We start from the raw sequence: 16,596 nt of genomic DNA, 5'->3' as shown, positions 1-16,596 counted from the left end.
CAAGCAATTATTGGTACTAATTTTATGCATGGGTCCAAAAAGGGAGCATGGCTAAGGAAGGGTTATGGGCAGATTGGGGGTATTCCTTGATTTAAGCTCATTGTTAAAGAATAAAGGGAAAGGGGACTTGATATACTGCCTTTCTGAGGTTTTTGCAACTATATTCAAAGCGGTTTACATATATTCAGGTACTTACCCTGTTTCCCCGAAAGTAAGACATCCCCCGAAAATAAGACCTAGTAGAGGTTTTCCTGAATTGGTAGATATAAGGCCTCCCCCGAAAGTAAGACCTAGCAAATTTTTGTTTGAAAGCCAGGCCCCCCCTCCACCCACCCTCCGTCACTCCCGGAACTAACCTTAAATGCCTCCTTTCACCTTCGCAGCAAGTAGCAGCAGGGAAGATCTGTCCTTTCTTCCGTGCCCCGCCCTCGCGGACGTTATGTCAGGTGAGAGCGGGACACGGAAGGAAGGAGTGGCTTGCCCTGCCGCTGCTTGCTGCGAAGGTGAAAGGAGGCGTTTAAGGTTAGTTCCGGGAGCGACGGAGGGTGGGAGGGCGGACCAACCCCGATCCAACCCCGATGTTTCCCCGAAAAATAAGACAGCCCCTTAAAATAAGACCTAGCGCATTTTGGGGGGCAAAAATTAATATAAGACAGCGTCTTATTTTCGGGGAAACACGGTATTTGTACCAGGAGCAATGGAGGATTAAGTGACTTGCCCAGAGTCACAAGGAGTTGCAGTGGGAATTGAACTCAGTTCCCCTTGATCAAAATCCACTGTACTAACCACTAGGCTACTCCTCCACCCCCCATGATGAATTTAGGCACAGGGATTTACACCATAGTTTCCTTGATTTAAATGATCCCACCTAAATGTAGTTGTGGTTCCCCTCAAGAAGCTTCAATCAGTCCCGAATATGGCAATTCACCTGCTTTGTTACCCCCAAAAATCTAGCAGAGTATCACCTCTTCTTTTATTCATCACTGGCTTCCTGTCTCCTTTAGAATTCATTGTAAGATTTTATTTCTAACTTTCAAAGTCTTGTACCTTGGAATTCCATCCTATGTCTCGGTTTACTAAGCCATGCTGTAGGCACACTAACGTGGGTGTCTAGCATTAGTGAACACTAAAAATGCTAGCGTACCTTAGTAAAAAGGGCCCCTAGTTATTAATTACTGGGGTTAACAGGAAAACATATCTCTTAATGGTAGTCCACATTAATAACGTGTCCCCTAAAATGGAGGGTGAACTTGGGAATTACTCTCTAGGGCAATTTTCTTCAAACTACAAATTAAGACACTTTCATCAAGAAAAATAGATGACTATGGCCTATGTAGATTTCTCATTTTCCATAATATTTTGCATATCTCATAGTGTCACACGGTAGGAGCTATGTAGGGGCATTTTCAATATGACGTCCAACTCCGAATTGAGAGGTTTTCCTGAAAACACTTAAATCCAATGTCTAGTACACAGCCATAATTGAACCAAAAAAACCCCATCTACCCCCCCCCCCCCCCACACACACACACACAGAGTACAGACCTGTGGTGAAGAGGTGCTGAAAGGAGAGCTGCTGTACCCTGTGGCTGCTGAACAATGCAGAGGGGAGGGGGCCCCCCTGCAGGAGGGCCCCAGGCTGAAAGGCCTAGCACACTTGGAGCTGAGAAACACTATGAAGGGGAGGCTTCCTCCACCCAAGCCCCAAGCATGCAACCAGGAGAACCAGGAGAGCCCAGGCCTGTGGACGGAGGAAGGACCAGAGCCCAGCAGCGCTTGCTGAGGAGCCAGCTCACCCTGACTGTAAGTCCTGGCCATAACATTCCTAAGCTGGGTGAAGAACAGGGGGCAAGAAGGCAGGGCCTGGGTTCCAGAGCAGGGTTCTCTGCATCCAGTATCAGAGGAGAGGTGGTGGAAGAGAATAGCGGAGAGTCGAGGACGTTAGTGAGGAAGAAGAGGAGGAGAAGGAATCCAGGCCTAGGGCCTGGCAGAAGAAAGAGGCCCAGCATATGACTCCTGAAGAGGTTATTAGATCAGTGAAGAAAATGAATCGAGTAGAAGGTGAAATAGAGGTACTGAGGAAGCGGCTGAAGCTAGCAAAAACTATGTGTAACCTGGCTTCCACTGGCCCACGAGACAAGTATGTTAAGGGAGTTGAAGCACTCCAGAAGCGGCTTACAGCAAAACAAAGGCAGCTGCAAAAACTAAAGAACTGCAGAGATAATCCCCTTCGTGAGGTTTTCCTGAACAGGGAACGCATGCAGCAGACCCAGACGCAGTCCCAGATCCAGCAGGAAGCAGAACCCAGAGACACACAGGACTCCGTGGTTCCAGACACCCCAGAGGCTATGCTGGAAGGGACAGCAGGGGAAGAGAAACAGCAGCAGCCAGAAGGAGGGAAAGACAAGACTGACACAAATAATTCCCAGTTATCACCAGTATTTTATTTCCTACAGGATTCCCAAGAGCTAGGTGCTCCATCCACTTACCAGCCTTGTAGAACAGAGGCTCCTAGTCCAGTTGTGGCAGGTACTGTGGATAAGGAGGGGCTCCAGCACTGCATGCAGCAAGAGAGCCTGGCAAGTTTGGAACACAAAGAGCTATGAAACTGAAAAAATTCAAAAACGTCCCTTATACTTAGAGAGCTGGCAGGGCATAGCCGAACCCACAGAGAAGAGCTCAGGTTTGCTGGGAGAGACAGAGAAGAAAGACAGCCTGGAGAATCAGAACAGTTTGAATGCTGAGGAGAATCAGAACAGTTTGAATGCTGAGGTAGGAGAAGAATCACTACACACTGAGCAAGTACAGAAGTTACCAGGAACAACGGGAGGGAAAGTAGAGCAAAACAAGGGGTTTTGCAGATGGAGACAGAGACTAAAGAGGATGGGAAAGTACAGGAATGGAGTAGTGGAGTACTACAAGAGATGGAAGAAGCTGAGAGCAAATATGGTGGACAGAGGGCGGGAACATCGTGGGAACACCACAGTCACTCATGGACAGAATTGATAGGGCAGACCTCTGAGCAGGGCTGTCCAAGAGCTGCCATCCAATCTCAATCAGAAGTGCTGATGACATCATGGGGGAAGCTCAGTGACAGGCAGGGGCTCCCAATAGATTCTGCCACTCAGAAACAAGAAGAAAGAGCAGAAGGGAGCTTCTCAGAAACTCATGCCCGTCAAAGCAGGAGTCCCAGAAAGGAGAGAGAGAATTGTGGAGAGTGTCAGCTGCACCAGGAGGCGGAGCCAAGACCCAGATCGAGTGAGACAGGGCATGGAGGAGAGTGTCAGCTGCACCAGGAGGTGGAGCCAAGACCCAGACTGAGTAAGACATTGCCAGATACAGAGAGAGTACATGAAGGAGAGTGTCAGTTGCACCAGGGGGCGGAGCCAAGTCCCAGACCCAGTAAGACAGAGCATGGAGGAGAGTGTCAGCTGCACCAGGAGGCAGAGCCAAGACCCAGACTGAGTAAGACAGTGCCAGATACAGAGAGAGTACATGAAGGAGAGTGTCAGCTGCACCAGGAGGCGGAGCCAAGACTCAGACTGAGTATGACAGTGTCAGAAACAGAGAAAGTGCATGGAGGAGAGTGTCAGCTACAAGAGGAGACAGATCCCAGACCTGGTCTGAGTGGGACAGTTGCAGAGCAAGGGAACGAGTGCTGGTTGGGAACAGCAGCAACTGGCAAAGGACTGGAAGTAGAATATTGCAGAGGGGGAAGAGACAGAAACAGCACAAGTGAACTGAACATAGTGGGGTTAGTGGACATGGGAGAGGAGGGAGGGGAAGAGAGGGGGGGGGGGGAAGGCAGGAAGGGAGTGGGGAAGGGGGGAGCATACTGGTATCAGCCCCTTTATCCTTTGCAGCAGTAGTACGGGGAGGAGGGGCAGAGACAGGGAAGGAGGAGGGGAGGCAGGAGTCAGACATGGAGACAAGGGGAAATCCATTTTCTGGTCCGTTGCGGGGTCCCGGGAGCGGTGTTACCCCAAAACGTCGAAATGTTGTCCAGCTGCGTTGGGTGGGCACAGGGGTAGCACCACCTAGAGAGGTTGTTTTAAGAATGGTATTCTCCCTTGGCTTTATCCCTGAAGATTTGTATGCATGCATACACCCTGTGGGAATCCCTGAATATGATATTAGTTTCTTAACAGGGCGAGGTTTGGACCTGTTTTGGGAAAAGTACACAGAGGTGCAGCATCAGGGTAGATGGGTGGATTTTAAGGCTGTCCCCATCAGTAGACAGGACGCAGTCCAGATTACCATTTTGGTACGTAATGAATCTCTTATGGCTGCAGACCTGTCATACTGGTTGGGACGGTATGCCGAAATTAGGACCCCATTAAGCAAAATACCAGACCAGAGTCGTGTGTGGGCGGGGGGGTGGAGTGCCCTTGTAAAATTAAAACAGGCAGGCTATGTCACCCAACATATACCTTCAGCCGCATACATTGGAAGGGATCGAATTCAATGCTTTTATGCAGGACAACCCAGACAGTGCTACAGGTGCGGATCTTTCCGTCACTTAAGCATGTCATGTACAGTGTTAAAGTGCTCGCGATGTGGTAGTACAGATCATGACACCAGCGACTGCACTACCATACGCTGTAACCTGTGTGGAGGCTTGGGGCACCCTTTTAGCAAGTGCCCACAAGCATCGCACAATCAGGTAGAGGAAGAGAGGAGGGGGGAGGAAGGGGCACAAGCAGAAACTACAAGGATACAAGGACAGAAGCGGGAAGCATTAAAGGGATTAATGGATAAATCAAATACCACTATTCATACAGAGGCAGGCACTAAGGGAAAGGGAAAGGGGGAGAAAAGGGCATCAGGTTTGGATCACATTCAAAGAAGGGGTATTTGTGAAAGGATGGAAGAAGGAGGTGGGGAGAAGGGGGGAGAAGAAGGGGAAGCATGGACCCTGGTAGGGAAACATGGAGGGAAGGGGGGTCGGAGGAAGGAGGGGAGGGGGCTAGCCCGAGCGGGGAGAACAGATATTCTGGAGAAGAGCCAGAGTAATCGATATGCAGTGTTTCAGGTTTCAGGTGAAGGAGAGGGTGATCTTGAGATGAATCCACCCCAAAGGGAGGTTTTGGAGGAGAAGAGGAGGGAGGGGAGGGGAGCAAGGAATGAATCATCTGAAAGACTTAACAGAGAGGAAAGGGGAAAGGGCTGGTCCAGAGGAAACCAAGAAAAAGAAGGGTAGAAAGAAAGCCGGGGAAGATGACTCAGAGTGGGAGGATTTGGAATTAGAAGAAATTATAGAGGATCCTGAAGAAATGATGGGGGCAGGAATATCTGTGAAGAGGGATTGCGGTGAAGAGATGAGGAGGGGTAAGAAATTTAAGAAATAAACCATGGCTGCCTTGTCCTTAATCTTTGCAACTCTGAATGTAGCCAGCATAAAGGCAGAGAGAACTAGATTTGTCGCCTTTAGCGATTTGACCCAGTGCAAGGTAGACTGCATCCTGTTGCAGGAGACTCATTTGGATTCTTTGCAGCTCCTGCACCGGGCCAAGAGAGATTGGAAAGGGGGGCCCTCATTCTGGTCTCTGGCCAAAGAAAGATGCGCAGGGGTGGCTATTCTTTTTGCCACCCGAGAAGTGGAGATTACGAGGGAAATAGAGGTGGAGATAGGGAGGTGTGTTGTCTTAGACGTTTTCATTAGAGGGGTAGCAGTGCGAATCATTAACTTTTATGGGCCCCAGATTAGTTGGGAACGCAAGCAGCTGTTGCTCCGGGTGAAACCGTATTTATATACAAGCAAATTGGTGGTATTTGGAGGAGACTTTAATATGGTCTTACAGCAAGCAGATAGAAAGGGGTCCAGGCGTCAGGTGGGTTATGACAGCCTCCAGCTGGCAGCAATTGTAAAACAGGCAAGACTGGAGGTGGCGGGAGGGAAGGGGTTCACTTTTAGAAGGGGAGACACGGAGAGCCGTATTGACTGGCTCTTTGTAGGCGGGTTGGCTAAGTTTCAGGGGCAGCCGAATAGATGGACGGAATATTCAGATCATGCCTTAGTTTCCACAGTCTTAACAATATGCGAAGGGGCGCAGAAAGGCCCAGGATTTTGGAAACTGAGTGCAAAGTTATTAGAAGTAGAGGAAAACAGACAAATATTTGAGGGTTTTTTAGCAGACCAAGAAACACTATGGGAGGTGATGGATGATAAGGGAGCCTGGTGGGACATGGTAAAGGGGCGAGTCAAGGCCCTTTTCCGGTCCCTAGCCAGGAAGCAGAGTCTGGGGTTACAGGCACAGTGCTGTCGTCTTCGTAAGCAATTGGACCACGCGGTCTCCAACCATCTAGAGAAGGGAGAGATAGAAGCTTTGCAGGCCCAGTTGAGGCTGTTGCAATATGATCGATACGCTGCTTTGCTTCTGGAAAGGGAATATGGGCATCGGTATTCCCCGGATCCTTTCCAGAATTGCAAGGTAGCAGTAGGACACAAGGTCATTTATGCTATGAGAGATGAAGCAGGGCAGCGATTGACGAACCAACGTTCAATCGAGGCCAGGGTCATTCGGTTTTACACCCAATTGTGGGGGAAAGAGAGCTTGGTTTCTAACTTCATGCTATCATACGTGCAGAGTGCCCCAGGCTTGGAAAAGGTTTCGGAGGGGGAGATGGAACAACTGCTTAGGCCCATTACCACAGGAGAGGTAGATGATGCTATTGATACGCTATCAGCACGTACAACTCCGGGTCCCGATGGGCTGACCCCAGAGTTCTACAAAAAATTCCGTGTGGTCCTGATTCCAGTGTTAGCTGCAATTTTTAATAATTGTTTGCAGAACGGGCGTTTGGCCCCTTCACAGCAGTGTTCTATTTTGGTTCTCCTCGCAAAGAAGGGAAATCTGGAACTTATCGAGAACTGGAGACCCATAAGTCTTCTGAATGTAGATAGGAAAATAATGGCCAGGATTATTTACAACCGCCTGGCTGGGGCAGTGGGTGGTCTCTTGTCCTCAGCACAGTTTTGCTCGGTGAAGGGGAAAGGGGCAGTGGAAGCAGTTTGTACCATCCGTGAAATAGTGGAAAGGAGTCAAGGTGGGACAAAGGGAAAGTATTTGCTGACCCTTGATCAGTCTAAGGCTTTTGACAGGGTGTCCCAGGAGTACCTATGGCTAGTGCTTTGGTGCTATGGGATACCCGACCAGTTTATAGGGTGGATCCAGACTTTGTATCGCAATGCAAGGAGTAGCACTCTAATAAATGGTTGGGTGGGCAAGAGCTTTGCAGTGAGGTCAGGGGTACGGCAGGGGTGTCCCCTCAGCCCCTTGCTGTACGTCCTTTCCTTAGATCCTTTCCTCAGAAGGTTGAGTGGAGGGTTTAGCGGTCAACTAGAGGGCATCTCTTTGGGTTCACACACATGGCGATGTGTCGCCTACGCAGATGATGTCACAGTAGTAATCAGTAGCAAGGAGGAAGCCGAGCGAGTTCAGACCTGGATGGCAGAATACACACAGGCTGCGGGGGCCCAGATAAACCAGGATAAGAGCTCCGCAATTTGGGTAGGACAGGGCAGACCAGCTTTCAAACTTCCCAGTCAGTACCCAGTAGCAAGGGATGAAGTACGGATCCTGGGTCTCTGGGTAGGCAGACAGGACTATGATACGATCAACTGGGAGAAGGGGCTGGGGAGAGTTGAGGAAAGGGTGGCCCAGTGGAAATCATATAAGTTGCGGTTTGTGGAAAAACTGCATGTCATTAAGACCTATCTGATACCCCTTCTCCTGTTCATATCCAAGGTCTGTTTACTGCCTATATCGTTACATGCCAGAGTATACAGCTTGTTTTTCCAACAGCTATGGGGGAACAGGATGAATATTATCCGGAGGGAGGTGACCTATTTGCCCAAAAGGGAGGGGGGGTTGGGAATGGTCAACCCTGTGGTACATTTTAGTTGTTTCTTTTTCCAACAAAATCTGGGAGGGGTCTTGCGGGAAGGGAGGCCGGCTTGGGCAGACTGCATGGCCTCCTGGCTTCAGCGGTACTTGAGGGATTGGGTGAGGGGAGGTCAGGCAATGCCCCTGCGAGGGAAGGCGGGATACTTGCCACAGTACATCTCACCTCTGTTGAGATTGGTGAAGAGATGGGGTATCACAGTACAGGAAATCCAGAAGGAGGACAGGAGGCAGCTACAACACCGCATTATTCAGACACACTTTTCAACACGTCTAGCCTTGAGGGACTGCCCAGGTCCACTACAGGAGAAAGGTCTGGCTTTCCTCAATTCATCACGCCTCCCCCGGAAGATTGCGGACATGGCCTGGCTGACTTTCCACAGCCGGCTTTATGTTCGAGCTAACATGAAAAATAGAAACAGCAATGATCGTAAGTGCCCGAGGGGGGAGTGCGTGACGGAGGATGAAACAATGGACCACTTCCTCCTCAAGTGCCCGTTCAATCAACATGTCTGTCAGGCAGTAGCCCGCCAATTAGGGATTCCTTTCTTCCACCAGCTATCTTATGCAGAATGGGCCTATGGAGGGTTTCCAAAAGGAAAGGGGTGGTGTAGGGAGACACTGTATATCATCGCTGCAGCCCTTTGTTACTTCCTGTGGCAGGCACGCTGCCAAGCTTCATTATATCGGAAGTGGCTGTCTGTACAGGAGGTGGCAGGGGATGTGGTACATTTTGTCCAGCAGCTGGCAGTGAGGGAGAAGGAGCATTGTTCTGGACTACAGTGGGCAAGGCATTGGAGGGGTTTTTCGTTTCAGCCTCCCTGAGTGGGAGGGTTTGTTGAGGGGCGGGGGTATTGGCCAGTAAGGTTTTATTTATGTATTAGTTAGCGGGTTTTATTGCTTGTTTTATCGCTTGTTTGTATGCTTGGTTTGTCTTGTTGCAAGTTTCAATAAAGACAATATGACACACACTTACTAAGCTGCATTAGCGGCTGTCGGTATGCTAATGCCAACAGAGCCCATTCAATTTAAATGGGCTGTGTTGTCATTGCCGTGTGACAGTGGCTTAGTAAACAGGGGGTACATCTTTTGTTCGATTATAGCTTTGAGTGGGATGTTTTAAGGCTCAACACGTCTATCTATAAGTACCATTTTAAAAAAAAAGTCCCAGGAAAAAATGTAGAAAAACAAGCCACAGGGAGGTCTGTCTGGCAACATTCCTAGTGAACTGACCAAACAGACATCCCAGCAGTGTAGAGGGACAGCCTAGTGGTCAGTGCAGTGGACTTCACGTTTAGGGACCCAGGTACAAATCTCACCTAATCCCCTTCATATTGTATGCTAAGCCTTCCATTGAACAGAGAAAACCTACTGTACCTAAGGCCCAGCGCTACAATAGCCCTCAGGCTTGCAGGTCATCTATTTGTACTGAAAGAGTACAAGTAGGAATTGTTCATTGTCCACTGCACTGACCACAAGGCTACTCCATCCACATGCTTGCTGTTGTCTTAGGAATGGCCATAATATCTGGAGTTGTCATAGAGCCTGGTATCTACTGTCACTCTTACATTTTTATGGGGTGAGAGGGGGTCGGTGACTATTGAAGGATTAAAGGGGTATCATGCCTCCACCCCTCCAATGGTCAACCGGTTGATTAGGGCACCGTATTTAGATTTAGGTCATGACTAGAATAGGTCTAGAGAAAAACATACCTCTTATCTGCCCTGGACCTCTTTTCTGTTCCACTCTAGTAGAAAAACATCCAGAATGAAATCCAACCCAGGTCCTACCCAAAAGACATCTCCAACATGTCCCCTTGCAATTTAGACAAACTGTGGAGGAAATTGTCCAATTCTGACTTTTGAAAATCACAATGTAGACAATTTGGTGAGAAAAACATTCATCGGCTGCTTTGTGCTGCTTCTGAGACATTTTTCTCTTTTGAGAATGAGTGCCATAGCAAAAAAAAAAAAAAAAACCCAGTCACTGACATGCCACATGATTTCACTCACCACTTTGATTTGAGATTTCTCCCTGTGGACATCGAATACAGTCAAAACAGCAGGTGGGTTTACCTTCCCTTGTTAATTTTCTGAAGCCAGGAGGGCAGCTCTCACTGCATTTGGCTTGAGGAGGTATCTAAATATTGAAAGAAACATCTGAGTGATTTGATTTAACATTCAACTGTGATTGTTAAAATGCAGGTTTCTATATCTGTCCACCTGTGGGCAGACACCATCACCCCAGCTTGTTCAGGAGTCTTCTGTGAGGTTCTGTATTAAAGGATTTGCTGAAATCCAAGTAGATTACATCAAGCATATGTCCTTTATCCAATTCTTTGGTCACCCAGTCAAACAAGTCATCAGATTTGTTTCACAGGATTTTCCTTTGTAAAAGTCATGTTGCCTCGGATCCTGTAATCTGTCCAATAACCAATTCCTAATCCACAGGATATTGCCTCCCATTCCATGACTTTTTAATTTTCTCAGGAGTCTCTCATGAGGAACTTTGTCAAAAGCTTTCTGAAAATCTAGATATACTACATCAACTGGCTCACCTTTTAACCACATTTTTATTCATGCCTTCAAAGAAATGAAACAAATTTGTAAGGCAAAGCTTCCCTTCGCTGAACCAGGGGCGTAGCCTCGGGCGGGCTTGGATGGAATTGGAATTGTTCCTGGCTTGAGCAGAGTATGGGGTTGGGGGACTAGGCTTGGAGTGGGTGGGGGTCCTGCTAGACTACCATGGATTCTTTTAGGCCTGGGGGATGGAAGGACTACTAGATTACCAGGGAATTTGCATTTGAAGAGGTGGGAGGTGAGAAGGAGGGAAGAGAGGGCTGAAGCAAATATACCACCAGGGCTTTTTTATAGTAGTGGAAGCGGGGGGGGGGTCAGGTAATGTTGGGTGGGAGTCATTGTTAAGTGGGGAGGGGGAATGTTTGGAAAGGGTTGGGAATGTTGCATGAATCAGTCCAGGGCAGGATGGTTGGGTTGTAGAGAGAGAAGGGATGCAGCTAGACACTGCTCCTCTCAGCCCATTCAGTCCTGATAGAAGGTAATCTGTCTATATTTAGGATTGCTTACAGAATCTAGGCCTGATTGTTTAAGTTAAGAACCTGGCAATCACACCTAATGAACTGACTGGAATTTAACCAGCTAATTGAAGATTCAATGGGTAAATTTACATATTTATCTGATACAAGTTTCATAGACTTTGGTCTATTTAAATGTCTTTACTCAGAAAACTAAATCAGTTTGAAAACTGGCTTTTTCCTGTCTAACTTTGTTTCTTTTTGATCCTTTCTAATATCCTTTTCCAGAATTGTTCTTATTCTCAGCTTTCTCTGAACATAAATATTCATGCCTTTATCAATTCAAAACCTATTTGCAATGTCTACTGCTCTATTATTTTTGCATCGTGTAAAATTGTGATAATCTAGTTACACAGCTGCAGTTAACAACATACATGACACAACATGGCCCAGGCCGTCCCGCATTCTCTAATGTTTCTTAAATCTGACCTGGGTGAATGCACTGTCCCATACGATTGCCTTCTCATTGATGATGAAATCCTGCCCTTGGGAAGCATAAGGATTATAACTTCCAACAATTTCACGGTGCACAACTCCATTGGGTAGATAGACTAGATTTATAATATTGTAGCCGGTGTTCATGTCTCTGTTCTCATTAAAAGAGATCTCTTTATCCAGATTGTTCTTAAAGTGGACGTTCTTCAGATAATAGTGAAGCTAAAAATTAGAATTTCAATAGTGAACTTATCTATCAAGTTAACTGCCAAGTTCAGACATATTTCTGTTCAACTTTATTTTTATTATTATTATTATGTAATGGTGTACACAGTCTACCAGATTTTAGAGGCTGGATGTAGAGCTCTAGTATTGGATCCTTTCCAAGAGCATAAGACACCTAGTGGTATCTTCATAGGATATGGTTTGTGTCAAGTAGTGCTGCATGTTGAAGTTGACAACTGGAAATGTTATTAATATTTAACACAGAGGAGAGGAGAGCAACCCAGTCCCCAAGGTGCACGACCCAGTTGGGTTTTCAAGATTTCCACAATGAATATGCATGGGATTGATTTGCATATACTGCTTTCACTGTATACAAATAGATCTTACTTTCCATCATATGGCAAATAATAATCCCAACTCCAGTGTTAACAATGCAGATATCTAAAATGTATACCAGAGTCCAAATCCATTTTTCTATTTCAAACAATGTTAGGTAGTAAATAGAGCTGAAAGATAAACTTTGTTACAGCTTCAAGAATCTTGCACTCTATTCGTCATCGGTCTCTTTATATTTTTTTTCAAAAACTTCTAATACTGCTTTAATACTGCTTTCATGTTTAATTTAGCTGTGTCAAATTTGTTGGCTCAGGAGCAAACAGTCCGACATGGCACACGTTTCACTGTTGCTGTTTCAAGGACCAACCCCTTGAAAGAGATCCAAACAAAGAAACATTAAGTTCCTATGATATTATAATTAAAAATGTTATCTTAATAATACCCCAACACAATCTCCCATGGTGAAACCCCCCCATGACATCACTGGTCGGCAAGCACAGGAGATAAACTTAAATGATGAAGTATCTCTCTTTAAAAGTTTTCTATGAAGGGTTTTCATCATGGGAGATTGTGTTGGTAGTATTTTTTTTCAACATCATTGTTGTTAAAGTTTCATAAACAACCATACATGATGAAAACCATAAGACTGTAAAGAACAAAGCCAACATCTCTATAATACAACTCTTTTTGCTCTTTCAAATCGCGTTTTTCCGATGATAAGCCTAGCTGCCGTGTTTTGAGCAGTCTGAAGGTTAGACAACACAGTAGAACATTAATATAATACTGATATGATAGAGCATCAATACTAGAATATTCATACATCATCATCTTAACAGGCAGCACAGTAAAACATTCATATAACACACATATCATACATTGCCAGTACAATGAAATGGAACTTCTTTAAAGGCAGCAGATGGGACATGTGCAGTAACTGCATTAAACATCTTTTTTTTCCAGAGTGTAAAGCATGAGTTAACTAGTCAGGGAATTAATAATCAGAGGTGTCATCTCATTAAGCTGACATTACGTTCATTACTTTCCCACTGATTGCAGCTTGGCTAGAGAAGGAGGGCGTTTGGCATGAGGCATGGGATATTACCACTGCTCTTTTTCAGTAGAATTTCTGCTGAATTTGAATCAAACTGTCCCTTTCCTGCTGAGTTGCTGACCTCTACTCCCTCATACCCTCCTTCCCATCTTGGGTATCTGACCTTACCGCCAGCCATAGACCTAACGGTAAGGAATCTGCACGGTAAGGACCTACGCATGTCAGATGCCACTTGGTGCGCGTCCAAAAATAGAAATGCATAGGTGTGCATAGCGGACGGGCGCCAGAAATGAAATTACCGTAAGAGGCACATGATAGCTGGGCGGCAAGTCCATTTTGGCATGCGTTGAGCGCACATAGAGCCTAACGCGGTTTAGTAAAAGGGGACCTGACTGTCCTCTGCTTCCTGCTCTTTTTATGAATGGAGGAGTGGCCAAGTGGCTAGAGCACCAGTCTTGTAATCCAGAAGTGGCCAGTTCAAATCCCACTGCTGCTCCTTATGATCTTGGCCAAGTCCTTGTGATCATGTACTCTTGGGCAAACGCATTTCAACTAAAACTCAATAAAGAAAAAATTCAACATATCGGCCCCATTTCTGAGTAAGGAACTCTCTGAATTCCCCATCACTGGACAGATAAGCAGGGAGATGCCAATCTCTTCTCAACCCGATCCCTGAGTCCAGCTCCAGGTCCACCCACAATAGTGTATGATCTGACACTGCCATCGGGCCAATTTCCACTGACCAAATTTGGGAAAACAGCAGAGTTGAAAGGAGAATCTTGTCAATTCTGGACCACGGGTGATGGACCCAGGAATAATGTGTACATTCTTGGGCAGTCAGATTTAGCGTACACCATGGGTCGATCAATTCAAGGGTTGCACAAAATGATGATACAAAGCCCCTTGCCCCTCCACTCGCTCCAACTGTGCCTGGTGCAGATTTCTCGAGGGCTGGGTCTAAGACCTGATTAAAATCACCCAACCATATCCATGGGGCATCCATATAGCATAATCCCAATTGTGTAAGGTGCACAAAATATTGTGGGTCATAACCATTCGGGCCACAGACTGCACACATAAAAAAGTTGGTTCAGATTATTTACATGCACCAGCACAAAATGTCCCGCCCCATCTTTGGCCACAAGTTTAGATTGACATGGTAGACCATTACATATAAGCACAACCACTCCACCCTGTTTGCCTCCCGAAGAAGCACAGTAACACTCTCCCACCCATTGTTGGCGAAGCTTAGCATGCTCCAAATCTAAGAGCTTAGTTTCCTGAAGGCATGCTATGGAGGCCATATGCCTCCTTAGTACCACCAAAAGTTTTGAGTGTTTGATAGGGGAGCCTATCCCCGAGATGTTCAATGAAATAAAGTGAGGCACCGCAAGATCAGCCATAATCTATAGGCAGGTGTCTAATCCTACAAGGAAGAAAAATCATCCAATACCCCAGGGTGCCCAGCTCCACCCCATGGGTCTGAATCCAGGGATATGGCATGACCATAGAGTTTTCCATTTCCAGAGCCTAAATAGAAAAAAACATCAATGAGTACATTTGCCAAATATGAAACCCTCATAACAGCAAGGGAGCCCAACAGTAGCCTCTAGACCAGTTCCCCTCCCTCAACTCCCTGCCTCCTTCCTCCCTCCCTCTCTCCCTCCCCACCCATTACCACAATTGTAATCCCTTCTTCCCCACTAGCAACAGGTCACATATCTGTCATGAACAGTCCCCCCACATCACCCCTAAATACAAATCAAAACCAGCATTTCCCAAAAGTCAAAGTAGTACCTCCATAAGGGAACTCATACTCGCTCATCACTTCCATTACAGCCAAAGTTCCTTAGAGTTCTTTCAATGGGCAGGGTGCCTCCAACTGCTATTCAACTGGCTATCCAGTTCCACTGCCCATCACTCTATCTATCCTACAACCACACTCTTGCTCTTACCTTATCCACACACAACCATGTAGGGGAGAATGGTAAGACAATCCTTGACCCAAAAAGTACAGTGACAATAGTCAAAGCGGCAACATTACAGGGGTTTACCTCCCCGAATCATCCCCTTCAGGCACATTCACATTCCACACACTCCCTTAGTCAATACCCACTCTGAACCACTCAACAATGCTCTCTCAATACCAGTCCAACACGCTGTCTCTCCTCATCAAAAAAAGAGAAGCAGCACTGTGAAGTCTCAGGAAAATCATGTCCCATCTGAAAAGGGAGGTCATTCTTGAAACCAAGACCTCTAAGGGTTGGGAAGCCATCTCTCCTAGAACACATTTCCCATGGGGACAACCTGACTAGACTGATGTACTTCCGAGTGCCTTATCACCAAGTCACTGTTCTTTGTAGCCATTACATTTGAGCCATCTGCAGCATGTTAAGCCATTCCTGAGCGTTTTTCTGATAATAAATATCAACAATGCCCCTCATGTAACACTTGCAGGATCACTGGGTATTGTAGTGAGAATCACATGTTTTTACCCACCAACACAATGTAGACATTGGAGATTTTCCTGCATCTCCCCGATAAGGATGCAGAATAAAGCTGAAAGATGCAAATAGATCCAACTTCAAAAGTCACCTTTTCTTTGCTGGTTTTATAAGAATGCAGTACATGTGCCTTTTAGGTATATCAAAGAAACTTTTCAATGATCAAACGTGGGTTCCGAGCCTTCGGCTGGCTTGGGCTTACTCAATGCACTCTTTCCAAGTGAATCTGGTGCTCCCCCTCAGGCTGTGGAAAATGAGCCATCAACTAGATTTCCAAAGTATGTAGCAAATTGGAATCAGCCAAAGACTCAGGGAACCCCACAATGCGCAAATTGTCTTGGAATGTTCTATTTTAGCCTGTTGGGCCAAATCTGTCATGTGGGCTTGCGAGGTGTTCTCCACATCAGAGACCCGACACTCCAGTTCTCTCGTTCTGCGAGCCAACTCTGATGTTGACTGTGCGATACTGGGAAGTTGTTCAGAAAGCTGTGTAATGTGAGAATCAAGCGCCACAACTACCGCAGGCGTCAGTTCTGGAATCAAGGCTTCACTCGGGTTCTGTTGCAAGGGAGTCAGTGGTGCCGCCATTTTGTTTTCCATCCCATGGCCTCTGGCTTTCTTTGTTCTTGGCAGTTTTCTGACTGCTGGCTGAGAGGAGTGGGTAATATATCCATCCATAAGAGTAAGGAAGGTGTTACCCCAGATTGTGCTGGTTTTGGAGTTATGAAAAGGTCCTATTGGTGGGAGTTGGGGGGGGGGGGGGCTTTGAGCAGCTTCTCACCAACATGTCTCGACCTACACACTGCAGCATGTGACTTCCATGTTGGGGAATTATTAAAAGAGCATTTTTAATTATAATACCATAGGAACTTAATGTTTCTGTGTTTGGATCTCTTTCAGAGGGTTGGTCCTTAAAACAGCATTAGTGAAACCTGTGTCATGTCAGACTGTTTGCCCCTAAGTCGACAAATTTGACAAAGTTAAGTAAACATTTAAACTTTTAAAGTTCACCTGAAAGTAGTATTAAAAACAGTATTAGAATAAGTT

The 16,596-nt window shown here is 46.3% G+C and overlaps 1 pseudogene; it reads right to left on the bottom strand.

Annotated features, from left to right (window-relative positions):
* LOC115464708 overlaps nucleotides 1-16,596 on the bottom strand; it is an 84,537-nt pseudogene that overhangs the window by 27,534 nt on the left and 40,407 nt on the right.

This window comes from Microcaecilia unicolor, chromosome 3 (assembly GCF_901765095.1).
Source record: "Microcaecilia unicolor chromosome 3, aMicUni1.1, whole genome shotgun sequence".
Taxonomy (NCBI): domain Eukaryota; kingdom Metazoa; phylum Chordata; class Amphibia; order Gymnophiona; family Siphonopidae; genus Microcaecilia; species Microcaecilia unicolor.
This window is presented reverse-complemented; position numbering and strand designations above follow the sequence as displayed.